At 33.0% G+C, this 9,425-nt stretch overlaps 1 non-coding gene across 1 annotated transcript; it reads right to left on the bottom strand.

Moving 5' to 3' along the window:
- Positions 1-6,530: 6,530 nt before the first annotated feature.
- Positions 6,531-6,637, bottom strand: LOC124886246. The gene has a single exon (XR_007043332.1). It is a non-coding gene; the product is annotated as a small nucleolar RNA R71 (small nucleolar RNA).
- Between the last annotated feature and the right edge of the window lie 2,788 nt (positions 6,638-9,425).

The raw sequence follows: 9,425 nt of genomic DNA, 5'->3' as shown, positions 1-9,425 counted from the left end.
GAATAAACAAACAACCAAATATGATAAGCAAAATTAATCGAAATTAATTAAAAATAATAGTACTCGTATTCTTGACTTTAACTACGAAAGAGGGTTTTTAGTCACTAATATTCAAAATCATGATCTAAATAATTGAATACATGATATAAAAAATTAAAGAATAAAATAAATAATAAAACCTAATAAAAATCGTGTGGCAGCCACTTAGGAGTCGTTTTGTAGAGTGTATAAGAATATTGCAAAATATGGTGTGTTAGTAATGCTTGTATTAGTAATGTTTGTGTTAGCTATGCTTGCATTAGTTATGTTTGTGTTTTTCTTATGCAGTGTTTGGTTTGATGTATTAAAAATAATATGAATTAAATAATTTCTTAATTTTTTTTTTTAATAAAAATACCCTCCATATATATGTTAGAAAGAATGTGAATTTTTTTTTTGAGGGATAATAGTGTCTTTAATCATGTTAATGCATGTATTGGATTCATTGCATTGCTAATACCATAAATTTTGAGGTATTAGTAATACACGCCTTAATACACAATAGAGTGTATAACTAATGCAAGCATTAGTTATACATAGGGTACAAAAGTATACCAAATAAGGTATTAATAATACACATTAAACTAATATATGAATTAATTTTCTAATACACTCTACCAAACGACCCCTTAAATTTTCCACCGCTCAAAATTGACGCGTCTAGGTCCCTCCAAATCTCTCCAAATTGTTTTTGTCCAAGAATTTTGACCAGCAATTATGATCCCCCTGTGACCAACTGTCCGCCCTTTCATATATATTGTTTGTATATATATAATATTATATAAACCAAATTGTAGTGTGTTAAGGACATTGTCACGTGCTCCAAGAACTTTCAACCAACCGCCCTTTGTTTGCGTGCAAATTTGACTTCAAATAGGACCATGTCCTTTGCTGTGTCGGCACAATTGAATTGCCGTGCTTAACCACGTCAACGCGACACGTCGAGTTAGCGTCGCTGGACTGGTTGGTCTGGAAATATCAATGCGACGTGTTGACTTCACATTGACTTTCTGAAATTTGCTTTCAAAAATTTGGTTAAATGTTTATTGCCCCATCCTTTACTCATGCCTTTTGTAGTGTATTTCTAATGAATTTTTGTCCTTTAAATCATCAATATATCACCGTATTCATCTCACAAAGCCTCCTACAATATCATACACCACAAATTAAAGATCAAAATAATGCAATATTCTCAATGACAAATCAAAATAAAAGCTAAGATAAGACAAATTTGCAATGATCTTCCACTTATTATTCCGACTCTTAATTTAATCAAATTAAACTTTGCACATTACAAATAAGTTATTCCACACATAATTACACATTTAAAATATTTGAAATAAATTAAACACATTAGAATCCACCAGAACCAACTAGACACACACCTAGCTCAAGCTAGTAAAACTAGTTTTCCGGGTTGAACTCTCAATGACTCAATTAAGCACAAACTTGTCTAAAAAATACTTTGTTCATTGTAATCACATACTTAGATAATTAAATGTTTATTTATATCAATATTAACACTTTACGCACTCAAATTGCTCTTCAAACAATGCGAAATAAGTTAGAATAATGATACAAAAGTATATAAAACCATCTCAGATCACACATTACACCTATGAATAGAGACATGGGAATAAGAAATGTCTAGGCTCTTAATGAAACTTAATTCACTGATTTCTTGAATTTTGACTTGACTCATTAACGTTAGTCAAATGCCAAATTAGCCTCAAATGAAAAAATAGTTTTATTTGAAATAGGAGGTGAGAGAAACATGTACGCCAATATTTCTTTTTAGGGAATGAGTCTCATATAGACCAACCCTACAAGATGATTTTACAATGATAGACCTCTATATAATTTAAACTCTGAGTTTAAAAAAAAATACATCCTAGTATTCTAGAAAAATAATAATAATAATAATAACTTAGAGGAAAAGCACTATTATTTTCTTATATATGTTATTTTGCAAAACTCATCCTCACAATCCCTAAAGATTTGGGGCTATTAGGATATATATATTTATATATGTTTTTTTTAATAAAAACTCAGCCTCATAATCCCTAAAGGTTCGGGAATATTAAGATATATGTATAAAAAATAAATTTGAGGATAAGAAAATAATAATAAAAGTAGTCATACTTTCAAAATAGTGCTCGATCAATCAATGGTTTTTTTTTCTCTTCTTCTTTTTTCTAAAAAAAAAGAATAAGATTGTACCCTGGAAGGACTTTCTATGTATCACACTAGACAGTGAGAATAAGACCAAAGTCGTTCTTGAAGACCATAAACTAATATTTTCAAAAATTTCATTTTTTATAAAAGCAGTTATAAAAGTTGGAGGAAAAGATACTCTTTTCTGTATTATTAAGTTACCTAAAATCAATCAACAATTAAATTTCTCTACCACATAAATGTCAAAGAGCACATAAGAAACACATGTTGGTCATATGAAGAGGAAAACCTATTCTAGATAGACCCGACCCCTATGCTGAGTCCCGCTAAGTCAAATACACATGATGCAGATAAAATTGAGCCTAATAGGGATAGCCATGTTTGAGTTTTAGTTCTACTATGTTTAACCTGATGGAGATAGGTGTCTAAATTGGTTTACTCGAGCGGACACTCGAGTCAAAGAGGGACAACTTGTTCGAAATCAATGTCACACCGCTTTCGTTGTTGGTCCAAATTCCACCTAAGATATGTGACTAATAATTCTTCACCAGGTGTCTTGACACTCTGGCTCTATATCAAGAAGAAAATAGGATACATACTTCGCATTCCTTCTATCCTGTGTTTAAGAGACACAAAAGGGGTGCGCGAAAGAAGACAGTTTATAATAATATTCAACAACATCAAAGTGATAAATGAGCGGCAAGTAGCACATTAGGCCAACAAACACAGTATCTAAATAATTAAAGTAAGTACAATTAATATTACAAAGCTCGAATTCTGATTAATCTCCAGTGGAGTTGCCAGAGATATCACACACTTTTTTTTGGGTCTAAGATTTTTTCAATTAAAGTGATGATATTGAATAGGGATTTTCTTTGTTTATAGAGTCTCTACTTGTAATTTAGTTATGATTTTCCAAGTCACCTTATCAAATCCCGAATAAAAAGAAAATAACTCTTTATTGATTTGCAAAAATGGAAAATAAGATAAGAAATTCTGTTAATTAAGTGGAAGATATAGAGCATCCCTCGAGTCCTTTGGTTTTAACACATCTGCTTTTTTCAACTTATACTTAAGATATTTTAGATAAATTATGTCTGTAGGCCTTGATTCCCTTATTTTTAATATACTAAAGGTATCTGTCTATACCTTTTGAATTAGATGAGTCTAGTGAAAGTTAATTTAGGACGATCTTTGTAAAGGTGCATAACTGCATCCTCGAGTTTCATTTTGTTACTAAGCGTATTGATAAATATGCATAATTGCATTCTTAATTGAAACCAGCATAAAACTTATCTATCGTTAAAGACATTTGTTTATCTCTTTTAAACTCAAGATTATTTTTCTTCCATTTTTACTCTCTTTCCACACCTTTCTTTAGAATTAACAACGAGTTTTGAATTAATCCGCATCTCTTTTTCTCTCTCATAAATTTTCGGTAATGGGGTGTAGAATAGGTCCGCACTCAGTCTCCATTTTGACGTTAGGCCCAAAAAAATAATGTAGAACTAATCATAACGGTTTCTGATGGAGTCTAATTAAGGAATCAAGGATTATGACCAACTACTTGAAAACTGCAATGATTAGAATAAATACATAAAGGATTTAGCACTAGCAAATAACCAAATAAAATAAGTAACTAATGCATGAAATCAAATCCTTCTGAAAAGTTAACTTTTGGCCGATTTTCCATTATTCTTATGTAAAACATCCATGAAAAGAAATAGAATTAACAATATTTAATAATAAACTGATTCCCATCCTAATAATTAATATTTTAAGCATGGCAAAGTTACTAAAATCACTAAATCAATTAGTTACAATTTTAAACTCTAGGTAATGACAACAAATTGAAAATCGAAGCACAAAAAGAGCTTTTCACGTCAAACTTTAAATCCTAGTAACATTCTTCAACCTTAAAAACTTCATGGCCAAGTATACTTAATAACTTACATTATTTAAACTCACAAGTGCACCAAATAATCAATCATGGCAGTAGAGTTATTAACTGTACTCATAACGTATTTACTAATCATTTAACCAAACTCCCAAATTAATCAATTAACATCACGTTTTCAAATTTATACAAAAGTTAAATGTATAGAACAGGAGGAGAATGATCTTAGGCGTATTTATACACCTAAGTAGCATTATTTATGCTCGTTTAGCTTAGTTTTGAGGACTTCATAATGTGCTTAATGATATATTAAGGATGTAATTGTGTATTTACGTGTTGAATAATATTAATAGAGTGTTTAAGGTGTGATTGAAACAAGTTAAGAATCAGAATGATCACATAGAGTTTAGACAAGTAAACTAGTTGTGCTAGCTTGAGCTATGCTTGGATCTAGCGTACTTTGATGAGCTCTATTGTATTGTATGAATTAATGTTTGTTATTTGATGTTTTAGGAGGTCATTTGAGACATTTTGGAAGCTAATTGAAGCCTACAGACAAGCCTTAAGAAGTAAGGAAATAAGGATTATACGCACGACAAGATAGGAGCCAAAAAGAGCAAAATCTCTCACTTGGGAGCACTTCTTGCGCCACACAACTCAAGGCGGGATGGGGGGATACGCCATGAACCCTAGGAGACCCCTTACTATACTTTTCTATCTTTGGGCATGCCCCATAACCTCAAATATGAGATTGAGGCCTCACGGCGCAAGGCAACTCCCAGGGGGTCTAAAAGTCAATTTGAAGCCTTTTAAATAAAGGGTAGAGTTGTTAATGCATATATTTCATGTTGGGATACCTATGGAAGACATAAAACAATTTAAAAGAAGAACTTAGTCACAATTCAATCTCATATTTGGATCAATACACAAATTTGAGAGTAGACAAGGCATCAAGGGGCTCAAACTAGGGTTCTTTGTTCTTTAACTTTACTTTCTTGTAGTTTTACTTTATGAACTTATTTATGGTGATTATTTGAAATACTATGAGTTTATAAACACCCTTATTATAGGTTTTAGGATACTAACATAATTGTGTAATGATGTTTTAAATTTGGTTGATATGTTTATCAAGTATCTGATTGTTCTTTCATTCTTATTGAGCGTCATGAACTTTAGCATAAATCCAAGTCCCAAAATAAATTAATCGTAGGAATGGAGGGCAGGAATAAAGAATGTAAGAAGTGTGGATCATGTCTTTAGTCATTATATAATAATTGTTACAAGATGAGTTGCAATTAGAATAGGGATATACCTAAATGCTCCACTTAGTTAATGAAATAGGAAGATAGTTTAATGCATTCAAATTAAAGACTCACATCCCCACTCAATAATGTAACTGTGAGATTAATTTAGCTAGATGACTTAGAGAATGACCATTACCAAGTTATAATATCGACCCCATAAATCAACAATCACGATAAACACCAACATTGGCTAGAAACCATAGTTATGCATGAATGTGAAGTAGATGCCTCAACCCTGGAAGTCTCTACATACTATTTACAATCTAAATTTTATTTTTTTTGTTAATTTTTATTAATTAGTTATAGTTACAAAGCTTAAACTTGTAATTGGTTACAAACTACACTTGTTTAATCTTATTAGTAATGCTAGAATTAGATAGTTAGCTAATCAGCAAGCCGTTGATGGGTTGATATTCGGATCCTAAGAGTCACTTTATTACTTGTACGACCACGTACAATTGTATTGTAGTAGAACACAAGAAGTTTTTTGCACCATTGTTGGGGTCTTGAGAATTGGCAACTTTTTTAGTTTTAGCTTTGCTGTTTTTTTCATAAGTATTGACAACTTGGTCTTAGCCACTGAACTTGCAGGTACAGGTCTTAACTTCAAGTAAGCTAGCAAGGGAAAGGTATTTGGTTGAATCATATCCAAACCTGAGTGACGCTTCCATCAATTGAGGAGAGAAGCAATACTTCTTGCAAGTTCAATGAGGCAAAGTCATTCCTGCAGTCATGGATGAAGCACAACCAACCCACAGGACAGTACGCTAAGTGTCAATCCTACTTCAACTAATATCACTTCCAGTTTTCGTAGACTAGAGTTTGGCAATAGATTTGAGCTGAAGAAGAATATGATGCAATTGTTGCACAGTAGTGGGCACTTCATAGGCCTGTTACATGAGGATCAATAGGTTCATCTATAAAAATTCTTGGAGATCAGTGACACTTTCATTCCCACTAAGTCTCCACTAATTACGTGAGGCTTACTCTCTACCCCTTCTCACTTTTAGGGAAAGCGAAGAAATGGTTGAAGGAAAAACTTCAAACTCCATCTCAACTTGGGATGTCTTATAAAAAAGTTCCTCATCTGATTCTTTCCTTCTGGAAAAACACCAGGGTTGATGAGTGAGATCTTGAGTTTCAAACAAAAGCTAGATGAGAATTTCTATCATGCATGTGAGAGATTTAAGTCTCTTCTATGTAATTATCCACATCACAAACTAACCAATAAGGTATTAGCTCATACTTTTGTTGAAGCTCTTGACTGTACCATAAAAATTTTACTAGATTCACTTGCAGGTGGTCAAGATTTGAAGAGAACTTATGACAATCTATATACACTATTAAATCAAATTGTGTAAGGTAATCTCCAATGGTATGGTGATATTTTTATAAGTGTGGTGAAGAATCTTGTAGGTATTATGAATTGGATAGTTTTGGAGCATTAGCCACTCAGTTTGCATGCTTTGAGAACCAAATGATGACATGGTTTTGTAAGTTGAGTGTTAATTCACCTCAGTCTCAAGTAAATACAGTTCAATAGGCTCATACATGGTGTGGGATTTATGGGAATAGTGGTCACTCTACATATCTATGTGGAAAAAATTTAGAGATGGTTAATTTTGTGGGCAATGCACAAAAGGGTAATCAGAGTTATGGTAACGCTTACAATCACAACTGGAAGAATCAACCCAATTGCTCATGGGACAATAATCAGGCTCATACTTAGTAGTTTCAGCAATAGTAGGGCATTTAGAATAATAATCAGTCCAATAATATTGAAGAGACTTTAAAAAATATCTTGGACAACCAAGAAAAAATGGTTGCAGGCATAAAAAATCAGCAACTAGCTTAGAAAAATTTGGGGACACAATTGGGGAAGTTAGCTCACGCGCATAACATAGGACCTCAAGGGGGTTTTCCTAGTGATACATAAAATCAAAAGCAAGTGATGGCAATCACCTTAAATAATGGTAGCGATCTGATTGACAAACCTCCAAAGAAAAATCTGTTGAGGTATAAGTAGAGTTGGTCCTACAACAAGTAAATGAGAAATAAGTTTCATCTAAAGAAGCGAAAAATTTAGGGAAGTCTGAGTACACAAAAGCAAAGGTAGTTGAGCATACACCTAAGAGGCCATCACTACTATTCCCCCAGAGGCTTAAAAAGGATAAAGAGGATACATATTTTAGGAATTTCTTTGACACGTTCAGAGAACTTTACATTAACCTTCCTTTGTTAGATGTTTTGTAGGGAATGCCTAAGTAAGCTAAGTACTTAAAGGATGGGGTGACCAAAAAGACAAATCTGGGTGACATTGTGATGGTAGCACTTACTAAGGAGTGCAGTTCAGTGGTGATGAGAAAGATGCTAAAGAAGCTTAAGGACCTAGGGAGTTTTACCCTTTATATACAAATTGGTGAAATTGATCTAGCCTATATTTTGAGTGATTTCAGGAAAGCATAATTTTGATGACCCTTTCAGTATTCAATACTATTGGTTTTAGAAAATCGAGATCGTATTCAATGATGCTCCAAATAGTGGATAGAACAGGAGTGGTGCCCGAAGGAATCATAGAGGATGTTCTTATTAAGGTTGGCAAGTATATTATTCCTGCTAACTTTGTTGTTCTTAATTATAATGTTGATCATATTGGGATGTCTATTCATGGAAAAATAAGAGGAGCACTGATAGATGTGAGATAAGCCACTTTAAAAATTAGGTTTAATGATGAAGAGGTGTTTTTTAGAGTGTATAAAAAACTCAATAAACTATTACACTACAAGGATTTGTGCATGATAACAACCATGTAAGTGGATAAGTGTGGGTTGGAGGAGTGTAGAGCTCATATGACTTTTTTCAGTTATCTCAAAGAGTTTACTCGACCAAGAATTAAGCCTAAGATTGAGAAACGTGAATGGGATCCTATAAAGACAAGTGTGGAGAAAGATGAAGACCTTGAGATTAAGCATTCAAGACATCGGGCAAGAATAAAATGATGGCTCCAAATAGGAGGAAGAGGGTAAAAGAATTTGGTTGAAAGTTGTGATGTGGTCGTATCGCAATAGTAAATCAAGCATTGCTTGGGAGGCAGCACAAGTTAAGGTAGTTATTTTTATTCTTTTGTAGTTTTATTTAGTATCACCTTTGCTTTTATTTTTGTTTTGAGTTAACAGGTTGAAGGAAAAGTCCAAGTACCAGAGATCTAAGCTAAAGAGCATGGAAAAGACAGAGTGTAGGATCCTCTATACCTTATTTAATGTTTAAGATGCCACAGGCTAGGTATAGAGGCCTCAGAGAGTTTTGCTATCCATACTTTAAGTTCTACATTGGGGAGAAAGTGTGATTTTAAGAGTGGTGTGGGGAATCTTTCGACTGTTTGGGGTGAACTATGGCTATAGGATTTCAAATTCGGTTATTTTCTAGTTTTTGAGTAAAACAAAAAATATATAAAAAGATTTTTGGTCATTTTATTTTTAGTTATGTTGGTTTCAGTTCAATAGAAGCACATTTCATCCACCCTTTAGTTTTTCTTTTCAGTTTTTTTAGGGGGGCGGCTTTTGAACCCAGCATCCCCTTTTTATGTGTAGAGGTGTAATATCCCATATTTTGGACTAGAATAAAAGTTCGTCATTCCTATGTGTAGATGTTTCAAAAGTCCCAAATCCTATGTAAATTTAGTGTGTTAATCAATTATGTAGTGTGGAAATCTATTTGAGCATGAATTTACATCATAGACGTTCCCTAACTCAAGTACAAGTTGAAAGCTTTCCTATCGTTCAAGTTTTAGTGAGCATCAAAACTTGGGTCAACTTCATTTGATCATAAATCCTTATATATATATTGAATTAGAGGGCCTACTATATATCAAATGAAATATCTTTGAATTATTTGTCCAACGATACTAATTTCGTCTAAATATGACACCCGAGTAAGAAGTTATGACTTTACAAAGTGGAGTACATCGCCTGACATAAGGTGTGCGATAAGGTGTGTGATGCACACCCTAA

Source organism: Capsicum annuum, chromosome 7 (genome assembly GCF_002878395.1).
Source record: "Capsicum annuum cultivar UCD-10X-F1 chromosome 7, UCD10Xv1.1, whole genome shotgun sequence".
NCBI classification, from domain to species: Eukaryota; Viridiplantae; Streptophyta; class Magnoliopsida; order Solanales; family Solanaceae; genus Capsicum; species Capsicum annuum.
This window is presented reverse-complemented; position numbering and strand designations above follow the sequence as displayed.